Genomic DNA, 17,381 nt, shown 5'->3' on the forward strand with positions numbered 1-17,381 from the left:
CTCGCATTCTCTCTCGCACACGCATTCTCTCTCGCACACACGCATTCTCTCTCTCTCGCACACACGCATTCTCTCTCTCTCGCACATTCATTCTCTTTCACAAACACGCATTTTCTCTCTCACACACACATTCTCTCTCTCACACAAACATTCTCTCTCTCACACACACATTCTCTCTCTCTCACACACACGCATTCTCTCTCACTCACACATTCTCTCTCTCTCTCACGCGTTCTCTCTCACACACACATTCTCTCTCACACCATTCACTCTCTCACCCAAACACGCATTCTCTCTCTCTCTCTCGCACACACGCATTCTCTCTCACACTCATTCTCTCTCTCTCACACACACGCATTCTCTCTCTCTCACGCATTCTCTCTCTCACACGCATTCTCTCTCACTCGCACCCATTCTCTCTCTCACTAATGCATTCTCTCCCTCTCACACGCATTCTCTCTCTCACGCACACATGCATTCTCTCTCTCTCGCACACACGCATTCTCTCTCACACACACATTTTCTCTCACACGCATTCTCTCTCACACAAACACGCATTCTCTCTCTCTCACACACGCATTCTCTCCCTCACTCACGCATTCTCTCACTCACGCATTCTCTCACTCTCTCACTCATGCATTCTCTCTCTCGCGCATACACATTCTCTCTCTCTCTCGCACATTCGCCTTCTCTCTCTCTCACACAAACACGCATTCCCTCTCTGACACACGCCCGCATTCTCTCTCTCACACCCACGCATATACCCTCTCACACGCACGCACACATTCTCTCTCTCACACACACACACATTCGCTCTCTCACGCACACACACATTCGCTCTCTCTCGCAGAGACGCATTCTCTCTCTCTTGCACTCGCATTCTCTCTCGCACACGCATTCTCTCTCGCACACACGCATTCTCCCTCCCTCGCACACACGCATTCTCTCTCTCGCACATTCATTCTCTTTCACACACACGCATTTTCTCTCTCACACACACATTCTCTCTCTCACACAAACATTCTCTCTCTCACACACACATTCTCTCTCTCTCACACACGCATTCTCTCTCACTTACACATTCTCTCTCTCTCTCACGCGTTCTCTCTCACACACACATTCTCGCTCACACGCATTCACTCTCTCACCCAAACACGCATTCTCTCTCTCTCTCGCACACACGCATTCTCTCTCACACTCATTCTCTCTCTCACACACACACGCATTCTCTCTCTCTCACGCATTCTCTCTCTCAAACGCATTTTCTCTCACTCGCACGCATTCTCTCTCTCACTAATGCATTCTCTCGCTCTCACACGCATTCTCTCTCTCACACACACACGCATTCTCTCTCTCTCGCACACACGCATTCTCTCTCACACACACATTTTCTCTCACACGCATTCTCTCCCACGCAAACACGCATTCTCTCTCTCTCACACACGCATTCTCTCCCTCACTCACGCATTCTCTCACTCTCTCACTCATGCATTCTCTCTCTCTCGCGCATACACATTCTCTCTCTCGCACATTCGCCTTCTCTCTCTCTCACGCAAACACGCATTCCCTCTCTGACACACGCCTGCATTCTCTCTCTCACACGCATGCATATACCCTCTCACACGCACGCACACATTCTCTCTCTCACACACACGCATTCAGTCTCTCACACACACGCATTCACTCTCACACACACGTATTCTCTCTCTCACACACACATTCTCTCTCTCAGACACGTATTCTCTCTCACACACACGTATTCTCTTTCACACACACACATTCTCTCTCTCAACCACATATTCTCTCTCTCACACACGTATTCTCTCTCACACACATGTATTCCCTCTCACAAACCCACATTCTCTCTCGCTCACGAACACATTCTCTCTCACACTCACGCATTTACTCTCACACCCATGTATTCTCTCTCACACACACTCATTCTCTCTCTGTCACACACACATTCACTCTCTCTCACTCAAATTCGCACTCAAACGCTCACATTCTCTCTCACATACACATTCTCTCTCACACACACTCATTCTCTCTCACACACACGCATTTTCTCTCTCACACACACATTCTCTCTCTCTCACACAGACATTCTCTATCACACACATTCTCTCCCTCACACACAGACATTCTCTCTCTCACACACACACACAATCTCTCTCCCACACACACATTCTCTCGCACACACACATTCTCACTCTCACACACACGTATTCTCTATCTCAAACACACATTCTCTCTCTCACACACGTATTGTCTCTCACACACAGGTATTCTCTCTCACACACACACATTCTCTCTCACATTCCCATTCTCTCTCAAACACACTCATTCTCTCACGCACACACGCATTCTCTCTCACACACACACATTCTTTCTCTCCCACACACACATTCTCTCTCTCACACACACACATTCTCTCTCTCACACATTCTCTGTCTCTCACATAGACACATTGTCTCTCACACGCACACATTTTCTCTCTCGCACAGACGTATTCTCTCACACACACACACATTCTCTCTCTCTCACGAACACGTTCTCTCTCACACACACGCATTCACTCTCACACACACGTATTCCCTCTCACACACACGTATTCTCTCTTACACACACACGTTCTCTCGCTCACACACACACATTATCTCTCTCAAACACATATTCTCTCTCTCACACACGTATTCTCTCTCACACACATGTATTCCCTCTCACACACACACATTCTCTCTCTCTCACGAACACATTCTCTCTCACACTCACGCATTTACTCTCACACCCATGTATTCTCTCTCACACACACTCATTCTCTCTCTGTCACACACACATTCACTCTCTCTCACTGAAATTCTCTCTCAAACGCTCACATTCTCTCTCACATACACATTCTCTCTCACACACACTCATTCTCTCTCACACACACGCATTTTCTCTCTCACACACTCATTCTCTCTCTCTCAAACAGACATTCTCTATCACACACATTCTCTCCCTCACACACAGACATTCTCTCTCTCACACACACACATTCTCTCTCTCACACACACATTCTCATTCTCGCACACACATTCTCTCTCTCACGCACTTATTTTCTCTATCACACACACACATTCCCTCTCTCTCACACACACATTCTCTCTTACACACACGCATTCTCCCTCTCACACACGTATTCTCTCTCACACACTCATTCTCTGTCTCACTCATTCTCTCTCACACACATGCATTATTTCTCTCACACACAAATTCTCTATCACACACACATTCACTCTCTCACACACGTATTCTCTGTCACACACATTCTCTCTCTGACACGTATTCTCTCTCTCTCACACACACATTCTCTCTCACACACGTATTCTCTCTCACTTACACACACATTCTCTCTCACACGCACATGCATTCTCTCACATACAAACATATTCGCTCACACACACATTCTGTCTCACACGCAAACATTCTCTCTCACACACACACGTATTCTCTCTCTCACACACACATTCTCTCTCTCAGACACGTGTTCTCTCTCACACACACGTATTCTCTCTCACACACACTCATTCTCTCTCTGTCACACACATATTCACTCTCTCTCACTCAAATTCTCTCTCACACACACTCATTCTCACTCACACACACGCATTTTCTCTCTCACACACAAATTCTCTATCACACACACATTCACTCTCTCACACATGTATTCTCTCTCACATACATTCTCTCTCTCAGACACGTATTCTCTCTCTCACACACACACATTCTCTCTCACACACGTATTCTCTCTCTCTCACACACACATTCGCTCTCACACACGTATTCTCTCTCTCTTACACACACATTCTCTCTCACACACACATGCATTCTCTCACAAACAAACACATTCGCTCACACACACATTCTGTCTCACACGCAAACATTCTCTCTCACACACACACGTATTCTCTCTCTCACACACACATTCTCTCTCTCAGACACGTATTCTCTCACACACACACGTATTCTCTCTTTCACACACACATTCTCTCGCTCACACACACACATTATCTCTCTCAAACACACATTCTCTCTCTCACACACGTATTCTCTCTCACACACATGTATTCCCTCTCTCACACACACATTCTCTCTCTCTCACGAACACATTCTCTCTCACACTCACGCATTTACTCTCACACCCATGTATTCTCTCTCACACACACTCATTCTCTCTCTGTCACACACACATTCACTCTCTCTCACTCAAATTCTCTCTCAAACGCTCACATTCTCTCTCACATACACATTCTCTCTCACACACACTCATTCTCTCTCACACACACGCATTTTCTCTATCACACACTCATTCTCTCTCTCTCAAACAGACATTCTCGATCACACACATTCTCTCCCTCACACACAGACATTCTCTCTCTCACACACACACATTCTCTCTCACACACACACATTCTCATTCTCGCACACACATTCTCTCTCTCACGCACTTATTTTCTCTATCACACACACACATTCCCTCTCTCACACACACGCATTCTCTCTTACACACACGCATTCTCCCTCTCACACACGTATTCTCTCTCACACACTCATTCTCTGTCTCACTCATTCTCTCTCACACACATGCATTATCTCTCTCACACACATTTTCTCTCTTACTCACACATTCTCTCTCACACACGTATTCTCCCTCTCTTACACACACATTCTCTCTCACACACACATGCATTCTCTCACATACAAACACATTCGCTCACACACACATTCTGTCTCACACACAAACATTCTCTCTCACACACACACGTATTCTCTCTCACACACACGTATTCTCTCTCACACACACACATTCTCTCGCTCACACTCACACATTCTCTCTCTCAAACACACATTTTGTCTCTCACACACGTATTCTCTCTCACACACACGTATTCTCTCTCACACACACACATTCTCTCTCTCTCACGAACACATTCTCTCTCACACACACGCATTCACTCTCACACCCATGCATTCTCTCTCACACAAACTCATCCTCTCTCTGTCACACACACATTCACACTCTCTCTCCCTCAAATTCTCTCTCAAACGCACACATTCTCTCTCACATACACATTCTCTCTCACACACACTCATTCTCTCTCACACACACGCATTTTCTCTCTCACACACACATTCTCTCTCATACACACAGACATTCTCTATCACACACATTCTCTCTCTCACACGCACACATTCTCATTCTCGCACACACATTCTCTCTCTCACGCACTTATTTTCTCTCTCACACACACACATTCTCTCCCTCACACACATTCTCTATCTCTCTCACACACAAACATTCTCTCTCACACACACATTCTCTCTCACAGACAAACACATTCTCTCTCACACACTGATTCTCTCTCTCACACACACATTCTCTCTCTCACACACACACGAAACCTCTGTCTTACACACACACATTCTCTCTCACACACGTATTCTCTCTCACACACACATTCTCTCTCTCACACACGTGTTCTCTCTCTCACACACGTTCTCTCTTTCACACAGACATTCTCTCTCTCACACAAGTGTTCTCTCTCACACACACAATCTCTCTCACACACACGTATTCCCCCTCTCACACACACTTTCTCTCTCTCACACACGTATTCTCTCTCTCACACACACATTCTCTCTCTCCCACATACACATTTTACCTCTCACACACACATTCTCCCTCTCACAGTAGTTTTCTCTCTCTCACACACACATTCCCTCTCACATGCACATTCTCTCTCACACACACGCATTCTCTCTCTCACACACACTTTCTCTCTCTCCCACACACATTCTCTCTCTCCCACACACACATTCTCTCTCTCACATATATATATATTCTCTCTCACAAACACATGTTCTCTCACACTCGCACACATTCTGTCTCTCACGCAGACGTATTCTCTCTCTCACACACACATTCTCTCTCTCACACATACACATTCTCTCTCACACACACGCATTCTCTCTCTCACACACGTATTTTCTCTCACACACTCATTCTCTGTCTCACACATTCTCTCTCACACACATGCATTATCTCTCTCACACACATTCTCTCTCTTACTCACGCATTCTCTCTCTCACACACGTATTGTCTCTCTCACACACTCACATTCTCTCTTCCATACATGTATTCTCTCGCACACACATTCTCTCTTACACACGCACAATCTCTCTCTCTCTCACACGCGTATTCTCTCTCTCATACACGAATTCTCCACACACACATTCCCTCTCTCACACACAAACACAATCTCGCTCTCACACACGCACATTCTCTCACACACATTCTCTCTCTCACACCCCATTCTCATTCACACACACGCATTCTCTCTCTCACACACGTATTCTCTCTCTGACACTCTCATTCTCTCTCTCAAACACACGCATTCTCTCTCCCTCACTCACATTCCCTCTCACACACACATTCTATCTCACACACACTCATTCTCTCTCTCTCTCTCTCACACACACGTATTCTCTCTCTCACACTCGTATTCTCTCTCTCACACACGAATTCTCTATCTCACACACACATTCTCTCTCTCTCTTACACACACAATCTCTCTCTCACACACACGTATTATCTCTCTCACACACACATTCTCTCTCTCCCACACACACATTTTACCTCTCACACAAACATTCTTTCTCTCACACAAGTATTCTCTCTCACACACACGCATTCTCTCTCTCACACACACATTCTCTCTCTCTCCCGCACACACATTCTGTCTCTCTCACACACACATTCTCTCTCTCACACATTCTCTCTCTCTCACATATATACATTATCTCTCACATACACACATTCTCTCTCACTCGCACACATTTTCTCTCTCGCACAGTCGTATTCTCTCTCACACAACTCATTCTCTCACTCTCAGGAACACATTCTCTCTCACACACACGCATTCACTCACACACACACGTATTCTCTCTCACACACACTCATTCTCTCTCTGTCACACACACATTCACTCTCTCTCACTCAAATTCTCTCTCACACACACTCATTCTCTCTCATACACACATTCTCTATCACACACACATTCACTCTCTCACACACGTATTCTCTCTCACACACATTCTCTCTCTCAGACACGTATTCTCTCTCTCTCACACACACATTCGCTCTCACACAAGTATTCTCTCTCACTTACACACACATTCTCTCTCACACACACATGCATTCTCTCATATACAAACACATTCGCTCACACACACATTCTGTCTCACACGCAAACATTCTCTCTCATACACACACGTATTCTCTCTCTCACACACACATTCTCTCTCTCAGACACGTATTCTCTATCACACACACGTATTCTCTCTCACACACACACATTCTCTCGCTCACACACACACATTCTCTCTGTCAAACACATTCTCTCTCTCACACACGTATTCTCTCTCACACACGTATTCTCTCTCTCACACACACATTCTCTCATTCTTATGAACACATTTTCTCTCACACACACGCATTCACTCTCACACACACGTCTTCTCTCTCACACACTCATTCGCTCTCTGTCACACACACATTCACTCTCTCTGACTCAAATTCTCTCTCAAACGCACACATTCTCACATACACATTCTCTCTCACACACACTCATTCTCTCTCACACACACGCATTTTCTCTCTCGCACACACATTCTCTCTCTCACGCACTTATTTTCTCTCTCACACACTCACATTCTCTCCCTCACAAACATTCTCTATCTCTCTCTCACACAAACATTCTCTTCTCACACACACACATTCTCTCTCACAGACACACACATTCTCTCTCACACACTGATTCTCTCTCCCACACACACATTCTCTCTCTCACACACACACGAAACCTCTGTCTTATACACACACATTCTCTCTCACACACGTATTCTCTCTCACACACACATTCTCTCTCTCACACGCACACATTCTCTCTCTCTCACACACACATTCTCTCTCACACACATTCATTCTCATTCTCGCACACACATTCTCTCTCTCACGCACTTATTTTCTCTCTCACACACTCACATTCTCTCCCTCACACACATTCTCTATCTCTCTCACACACAAACATTCTCTTCTCACACACACACATTCTCTCTCACAGACACACATATTCTCTCTCACACACTGATTCTCTCTCCCACACACACATTCTCTCTCTCACACACACACGAAACCTCTGTCTTACACACACAAATTCTCTATCACACACGTATTCTCTCTCACACACACATTCTCTCTCACACACACGTATTCTCTCTCTCACACACGTTCTCTCTTTCACACAGACATTCTCTTTCTCACACATGTGTTCTCTCTCACACACACAATCAATCTCATACACACGTATTCCCCCTCTCACACACACTTTCTCTTTCTCACAAACATATTCTCTCTCTCACACACACATTCTCTCTCTCCCACACACACATTTTACCTCACACACACACATTTTCTCTCTCACACAAGTATTCTCTCTCTCACACACACATTCCCTCTCACATGCACATTCTCTCTCACATACACTCATTCTCTCTCTAACACACGCATTCTCTCTCTCACATACACTTTCTCTCTCTCCCACACACACATTCTCTCTCGCCCACACACACATTCTCTCTCTCACATATATACATTCTCTCTCACACACACATGTTCTCTCACGCTCGCACACATTCTGTGTCTCACGCAGACGCATTCTCTCTCACACACACATTCTCTCTCTCACACACACACATTCTCTCTCACACACGAATTCTCTCTCTCACCCACGTATTTCTCTCACACACTCATTCTCTGTCTCACACATTCTCTCTCACACACATGCATTATCTCTCTCACACACATTCTCTCTCTTACTCACGCATTCTCTCTCTCACACACGTATTGTCTCTCACACTCACATTCTCTCTCACATACATGTATTCTCTCGCACACACATTCTCTCTTACACACGCACAATCTCTCTCTCTTACACGCGTATTCTCTCTTTCAAACGCGTATTCTCTCTCTCATACACGAATTCTCCACACACACTTTCTCTCTCTCACACACAAACACAATCTCGCTCTCACACACGCACATTCTCTCACACACATTCCCTCTCTCACACCCCATTCTCTCTCACACACACGCATTCTCTCTCTCACACACGTATTCTCTCTCTCACACTCTCATTCTCTCTCTCACACACACACATTCTCTCTCTCTCACACACATTCCCTCTCACACACACATTCTATCTCACACACTCTCATTCTCTCTCTCTCTCACACACACGTATTCTCTCTCTCACACTCGTATTCTCTCTCTCACACACGAATTCTCTCTCTCACACAACATTCTCTCTCACACACACACTCTCTCTCACACACACACGTATTCTCTCTCTCACACACACATTCTCTCTCTCCCACACACACATTTTACCTCTCACACACATTCTCTCTCTCACACAAGTATTCCCTCTCTCTCACACACACATTCTCTCCATCACACACATTCTCTATCTCTCTCACACACAAACATTCTCTTCTCACACACACACATTCTCTCTCACAGTCACACAGATTTTCACTCACACACTGATTCTGTCTCCCACACACACATTCTCTCTCACACACACACACGAAACCTCTGTCTTACACACACACATTCTCTCTCACACACGTATTTTCTCTCACACATACATTCTCTCTCACACACACGTATTCACTCTCTCACACACGTTCTCTCTTTCACACAGACATTTTCTCTCTCACACAAGTGTTCTCTCTCACACACACAATCTCTCTCATACACACGTATTCCCCTCTCGCACACACTTTCTCTCTCACACACACGTATTCTCTCTCACACACACACATTTTCTCTCTCCCACAAGTATTCTCTCTCTCACACACACATTCCCTCTCACATGCACATTCTCTCTCACATACACTCATTCTCTCTCACACACACGCATTCTCTCTCTCACATACACTTTCTCTCTCTCCCACAAACACATTCTCTCTCTCCCACACACACATTCTCTCTCACACACATGCATTATCTCTCTCACACACAATCTCTCTCTTACTCACGCATTCTCTCTCTCACACACGTATTCTCTCTCTCACACTCTCATTCTCTCTCTCACACACACACATTCTCTCTCTCACACACACATTCCCTCTCACACACACATTCCCTCTCACACACACACATGTTCTCTCATACTCGCACTCATTCTGTCTCTCACGCAGACGTATTCTCTCTCACACACACACATTCTCTCTCTCACACACACACATTCTCTCTCACACACACGCATTCTCTCTCTCACACACGCATTCTCTCTCTCACACACTCATAATCTGTCTCACACATTCTCTCTCACACACATGCATTATCTCTCTCACACACATTCTCTCTCTTACTCACGCATTCTCTCTCACACACACCTATTGTCTCTCTCGCACACACATTCCCTCTCTCACACACATATTCTCTCTCTCACACACTCACATTCTCTCTCACATACACAGGTATTCTCTCACACACACATTCTCTCTTACACACGCACATTCTCTCTCTTTTACACGCGTATTCTCTCTCTCACAGGCGTATTCTCTCTCTCATACACGAATTCTCCGCACACACATTCTCTCTCTCACACACAAACACAATATCGCTCTCACACACGGACATTCTCTCACACACGCATTCTCTCTCACACGCACGTATTCTCTCTCTCACACTCTCATTCTCTCTCTCTCACACACACATTCTATCTCACACACACTCATTCTCTCTATCTCACACACGTATTCTCTCTCTCACACAGTCATTCTCTCTCACACACATTCTCTCTCTCTCACACACACATTCTCTCTCACAAACACATTCTCTCTCACACACACACATTCTCTCTCACACACACACATTCTCTCTCTCACACACACATTCTCTCTCTCCCACAAACACATTCTCTCTCACACACACACATTCTCTCTCTCACATATATACATTCTCTCTCACACACACACATTCTCTCCCACTCGTATATATTCTCTCTCTCACACAGACGCATTCTGTCTCACACACACACATTCTCTCTCTCTCACGCACACATTCTCTCTCACGCACACGCATTCTCTCTCTCGCACACATATTCCCTCTCACACACACATTCTATCTCACACACTCTCATTCTCTCTCTCTCTCACACACACGTATTCTCTCTCTCACACTCGTATTCTCTCTCTCACACACGAATTCTCTCTCTCACACAACATTCTCTCTCACACACACACACTCTCTCTCACACACACACGTATTCTCTCTCACACACACATTCTCTCTCTCCCACACACACATTTTACCTCTCACACACATTCTCTCTCTCACACAAGTATTCCCTCTCTCACACACACACATTCCCTCTCACATGCACATTCTTTCTCACATACGCTCATTATCTCTCACACACACGCATTCTCTCTCTCACACACACTTTATCTCTCTCCCACACACACATTCTCTCTCTCCCACACACACATTCTCTCTCTCACATATATACATTCCCTCTCACACACACATATTCTCTCACACTCGCACTCATTCTGTCTCTCACGCAGACGTATTCTCTCTCACACACACACATTCTCTCTCTCACACACACAAATTCTCTCTCTCACACATTCTCTCTCTCTCACATATATACATTATCTCTCACATACACACATTCTCTCTCACTCGCACACATTTTCTCTCTCGCACAGTCGTATTCTTTCTCACACAACACATTCTCTCTCTCTCACGAACACATTCTCTCTCACACACACGCATTCACTCTCACACACATGTATTCTCTCTCACACACACTCATTCTCTCTCTGTCACATACACATTCACTCGCTCTCACTCAAATTCTCTCTCACACACACTCCTTCTCTCTCACACACACGCATTTTCTCTCTCACACACACATTCTCTCTCACACACACATTCTCTCTCTCAGACACGTATTCTCTCTAACACACAAATTCTCTCTCACACACACATGCATTCTCTCACATACAAACACATTCGCTCACACACACATTCTGTCTCACAAGCAAACATTCTCTCTAACACACACACGTATTCTCTCTCTCACACACACACTCTCTCTCTCAGACACGTATTCTCTCTCACACTCACGCATTCTCTCTCACACACACACATTCTCTCACTCTCACGAACACATTTTCTCTCACACACACGCATTCACTCTCACACACAAGTATTCTCTCTCACACACACTCATTCTCTCTCTGTCACACACACATTCACTCTCTCACTCAAATTCTCTCTCAAACGCACACATTCTCACACACACATTCTCTCTCTCACAGACAGACATTCTCTATCACACACATTCTCTCTCTCACACGCACACATTCTCTCTCTCTCACACACCCATTCCCTCTCTCACACACTCATTCTCATTCTCGCACACACATTCTCTCTCTCACGCACTTATTTTCTCTCTCTCACACACACATTCTCTCCATCACACACATTCTCTATCTCTCTCACACACAAACATTCTCTTCTCACACACACACATTCTCTCTCACAGTCACACAGATTCTCACTCACACACTGATTCTGTCTCCCACACACACATTCTCTCTCTCACACACACACGAAACCTCTGTCTTACACACACACATTCTCTCTCACACACGTATTTTCTCTCACACATACATTCTCTCTCACACACACGTATTCACTCTCTCACACACGTTCTCTCTTTCACACAGACATTTTCTCTCTCACACAAGTGTTCTCTCTCACACACACAATCTCTCTCATACACACGTATTCCCCTCTCGCACACACTTTCTCTCTCACACACACGTATTCTCTCTCACACACACACATTCTCTCTCTCCCACAAGTATTCTCTCTCTCACACACACATTCCCTCTCACATGCACATTCTCTCTCACATACACTCATTCTCTCTCACACACACGCATTCTCTCTCTCACATACACTTTCTCTCTCTCCCACAAACACATTCTCTCTCTCCCACACACACATTCTCTCTCACACACATGCATTATCTCTCTCACACACAATCTCTCTCTTACTCACGCATTCTCTCTCTCACACACGTATTCTCTCTCTCACACTCTCATTCTCTCTCTCACACACATTCCCTCTCACACACACATTCCCTCTCACACACACACATGTTCTCTCATACTCGCACTCATTCTGTCTCTCACGCAGACGTATTCTCTCTCACACACAGACATTCTCTCTCTCACACACACACATTCTCTCTCACACACACGCATTCTCTCTCTCACACACGCATTCTCTCTCTCACACATTCATCATCTGTCTCACACATTCTCTCTCACGCACATGCATTATCTCTCTCACACACATTCTCTCTCTTACTCACGCATTCTCTCTCACACACACCTATTGTCTCTCTCGCACACACATTCCCTCTCTCACACACATATTCTCTCTCTCACACACTCACATTCTCTCTCACATACACAGGTATTCTCTCACACACACATTTTCTCTTACACACGCACATTCTCTCTCTTTTACACGCGTATTCTCTCTCTCACAGGCGTATTCTCTCTCTCATACACGAATTCTCCGCACACACATTCTCTCTCTCACACACAAACACAATATCGCTCTCACACACGGACATTCTCTCACACACGCATTCTCTCTCACACGCACGTATTCTCTCTCTCACACTCTCATTCTCTCTCTCTCACAAACGCATTCTCTCTCACACACACATTCCCTCTCACACACACATTCTATCTCACACACACTCATTCTCTCTATCTCACACACGTATTCTCTCTCTCACACAGTCATTCTCTCTCACACACATTCTCTCTCTCACACACACACATTCTCTCTCACAAACACATTCTCTCTCACACACACACATTCTCTCTCCCATACCCATTCTCTCTCACACACAATCATTCTCTCCCACACACACGCATTCTCTCTCTCACACACACATTCTCTCTCTCCCACAAACACATTCTCTCTCACACACACACATTCTCTCTCTCACATATATACATTCTCTCTCACACACACACATTCTCTCCCACTCGTATATATTCTCTCTCTCACACAGACGCATTCTGTCTCACACACACACATTCTCTCTCTCTCACGCACACATTCTCTCTCACGCACACGCATTCTCTCTCTCGCACACATATTCTCTCTCACACACACTCATTCTCTCACTAACATTCACACATTCACTCTATCTCATTCAATTTGTCTCTCTCACACACATTCTCTCTCACATACATATTCTCTCTCTCACACACTCATTCTCTCTCTCACACACGCAATTTATCTCTCACACACACATTCTCTCTCACACACACATTCTCTCTCTCACACACACATTCTCTCTCTTACACACATTATCTCTCTCTCACATGCACACATTCTCTCTCACACACACACATTCTCATTTTCACACGCACATTCTCTCTCTCTCACACACGTTTTCTCTCTCTAATACACAACATTCTCTCACAAACATACACATTCTCTCTCTCACACACATTTTCACTCTCACACGCATATTCTCTCTCATGCACACGTCTTCCATCTCACTCACACACGTATTCTCACTCTCACACAAACATTCTCTCTGTCACACACACCCATTCTCTCTCACACACGTATTCTGTCTCTCACACACACATTCTCCCACACACACACGTATTCGTACTCTCACACACGTGGTCTCTGTCTCTCACACACACGTTTTCTCTCACACACACACATTCTCTCACACACACATTTTCTCTCTCACACACACATTCTCCGTCACACACACACATATTCTCTCTCTCACACAAGTATTCTCTGTCACACAGATAAACATTCTCTCTCACACGTATTCTCTCTCACACACACTTTCGCTCTCTCACACACACATTTTACCTCTCACACACACATTCTCTCTCATACACACGTATTCTCTCTCAGACACGTATTCTCTCTCACACACACGTATTCTCTCTCTCACACACGTATTCTCTCACACACACACATTCTCTCTCACATACACAAATTCTCACTCACGCACACACACACAATCTCTCTCTCACACACACACATTCTCACTCTCACACACACATTCTCTCTCAAGCACACATTCTGTCTCACACAAACTCATTCTCTCTCTCACACACACACATTCTCTCTCACACACACACGCATTTCCTCTCTCACACACACATTCTCTCTCATACACACGTATTCTCAATCAAACACACGTATTCCCTCTCACACACACGTATTCTCTCTCACACACACGTATTCTCTCTCTCACACACACACAATCTCTCTCACACACACACACATTCCCTCTCACATTCACATTCTCTCTCACATACACTCATTCTGTCTCACACAAACGCATTCTCTCTCACACACACACGTATTCTCTCTCTCACTCTCGTATTCTCTCTCACACACACATTCTCTCTCACATACAAAAAATCTCTCTCACGCACACGCACAATCTCTCTCTCACACACACATTCTCACTCTCACACATACCCATTCTCTCTCACGCACACATTCTCTCTCACACACACACATTCTCTCTCACACACACACATTCTCACTCTCACACACACGTATTCTCTCTCTCACACTCGTATTCTCTCTCTCACACATGAATTCTCTCTCACACGCACACATTCTCTCTCACACACACAGACACAATCGCTCTCTCACACACACATTCTCTCAAACATTCTATCACTCACACACTCATTCTCTCACACACATACGCATTCTCTCTCAGACACACGTATTCTCTCTCACACACACGAATTCTCTCTCTCACACACACATTATCTCTCTCACACACACATTCTCTCTCACACACACACATTCTGTCTCTCTCACACACACAATCTCTCTCACACACTCATTCTCTCTCACACGTTGATCTAACTGCATTGGAACAGCTTAGCTCGGGCAGTGACACCTGTTTTCAGTACTATTGGAGCACACGTTTTCAGTACTATTGTCAGATTGATGTCAGCATGTATCCCGTTTGGAGTATCCAGTGTCTCCAACCGTTTATGGATATCACGTGGACTGAGATGAATTGGTTGATGGCTGGTAAGTGATTTGCTGTGGACCACTAGAGGGGGCTGAGATGGATCATCCACTCAGCATTTCTGACTGAAGATTGTTGCGAATGCATCATGCTTATCTTATGCACTGAAGGACTGGGCTTTTCCATCGTTAAGGATGGAGATATTTGAAGAATCTCTTTCTCCAGTGAATTGTTTAATTTTCCACACCGTTTCTCGACTAGATGTGGAAATCATGCTTATCTTATGCACTGAAGTGCTGGGCTTTTCCATCGTTAAGGATGGTGATATTTGAAGAATCTCTTTCTCCACTGAATTTTTTAATTTTCCCCACCGTTTCTCGACTAGATGTGGAAGGATTGCAGAGCTTAGATTTGATCTGTTGCTTGTGGGATCACTTAGCTCTGTCTATCACTCATGGCTTATGCTGTTTGGTGCACAGCTAGCCATGTTTGGTGGCTTCGCCAGGCTTACACCTCATTGTTAGGTATGCCCAGTGCTGCTCCTGCCATCCTGCACGCTCCATTGAACCAAGGTTTATCCTCTGGCTTGATGGCAACTGTTGCGAGGGGGATATGCCAGTCTATGAAGTTGTGCGGGATTACAATTCTGCTGCTATTGATGACCCAATACACCTTATGGACATCCATACTTGAGCTGCTAGATCTGTTCGAAGTCAGTCCTATTTAGAACCGTGATAGTTCCACCCAAAATGGTGGAGGTTATTCTCAATGTGCAGGTGTGACTTTGTCTCTACAATGACGATGCGGTGGTCATTTTTACTGATACTGTCATGGACAGATACATCTGTAACTGGCAGATTAGTAAGGATGAGGTCAGGTATGATTTTTTTTCTCTGTTGTTGGTTCCTTCACCATCTACCGCAGACCCAGTCTAGCTGTTATATCCTTTAGGACCCGGCCAGCTCAATCAGAAATGCTGCAGCTGGGCTACCCTTGCTGGTGGACATTGAAATTCTTCACCCAGAGTTTATCTTGCGTCATTGCCACCTTCAGTGCTTTCTCCAAGTGTTGTTCAGCATGAAAGAGTACTGATTCATCAGTTGAGAGAGGCTGGTACATGGTAATCAGCTGAGCCACTATTGAGGACTACCAGAACAATTTCCTTCCACCTATATCCCATTGTGTCGCCACATCTGCTGT

The sequence above is a fragment of the Chiloscyllium plagiosum genome, unplaced genomic scaffold (genome assembly GCF_037043375.1).
Source record: "Chiloscyllium plagiosum isolate Xiang-an unplaced genomic scaffold, Cpla_swu_hap1 HiC_scaffold_14, whole genome shotgun sequence".
In the NCBI taxonomy this organism is placed as follows: Eukaryota; Metazoa; Chordata; class Chondrichthyes; order Orectolobiformes; family Hemiscylliidae; genus Chiloscyllium; species Chiloscyllium plagiosum.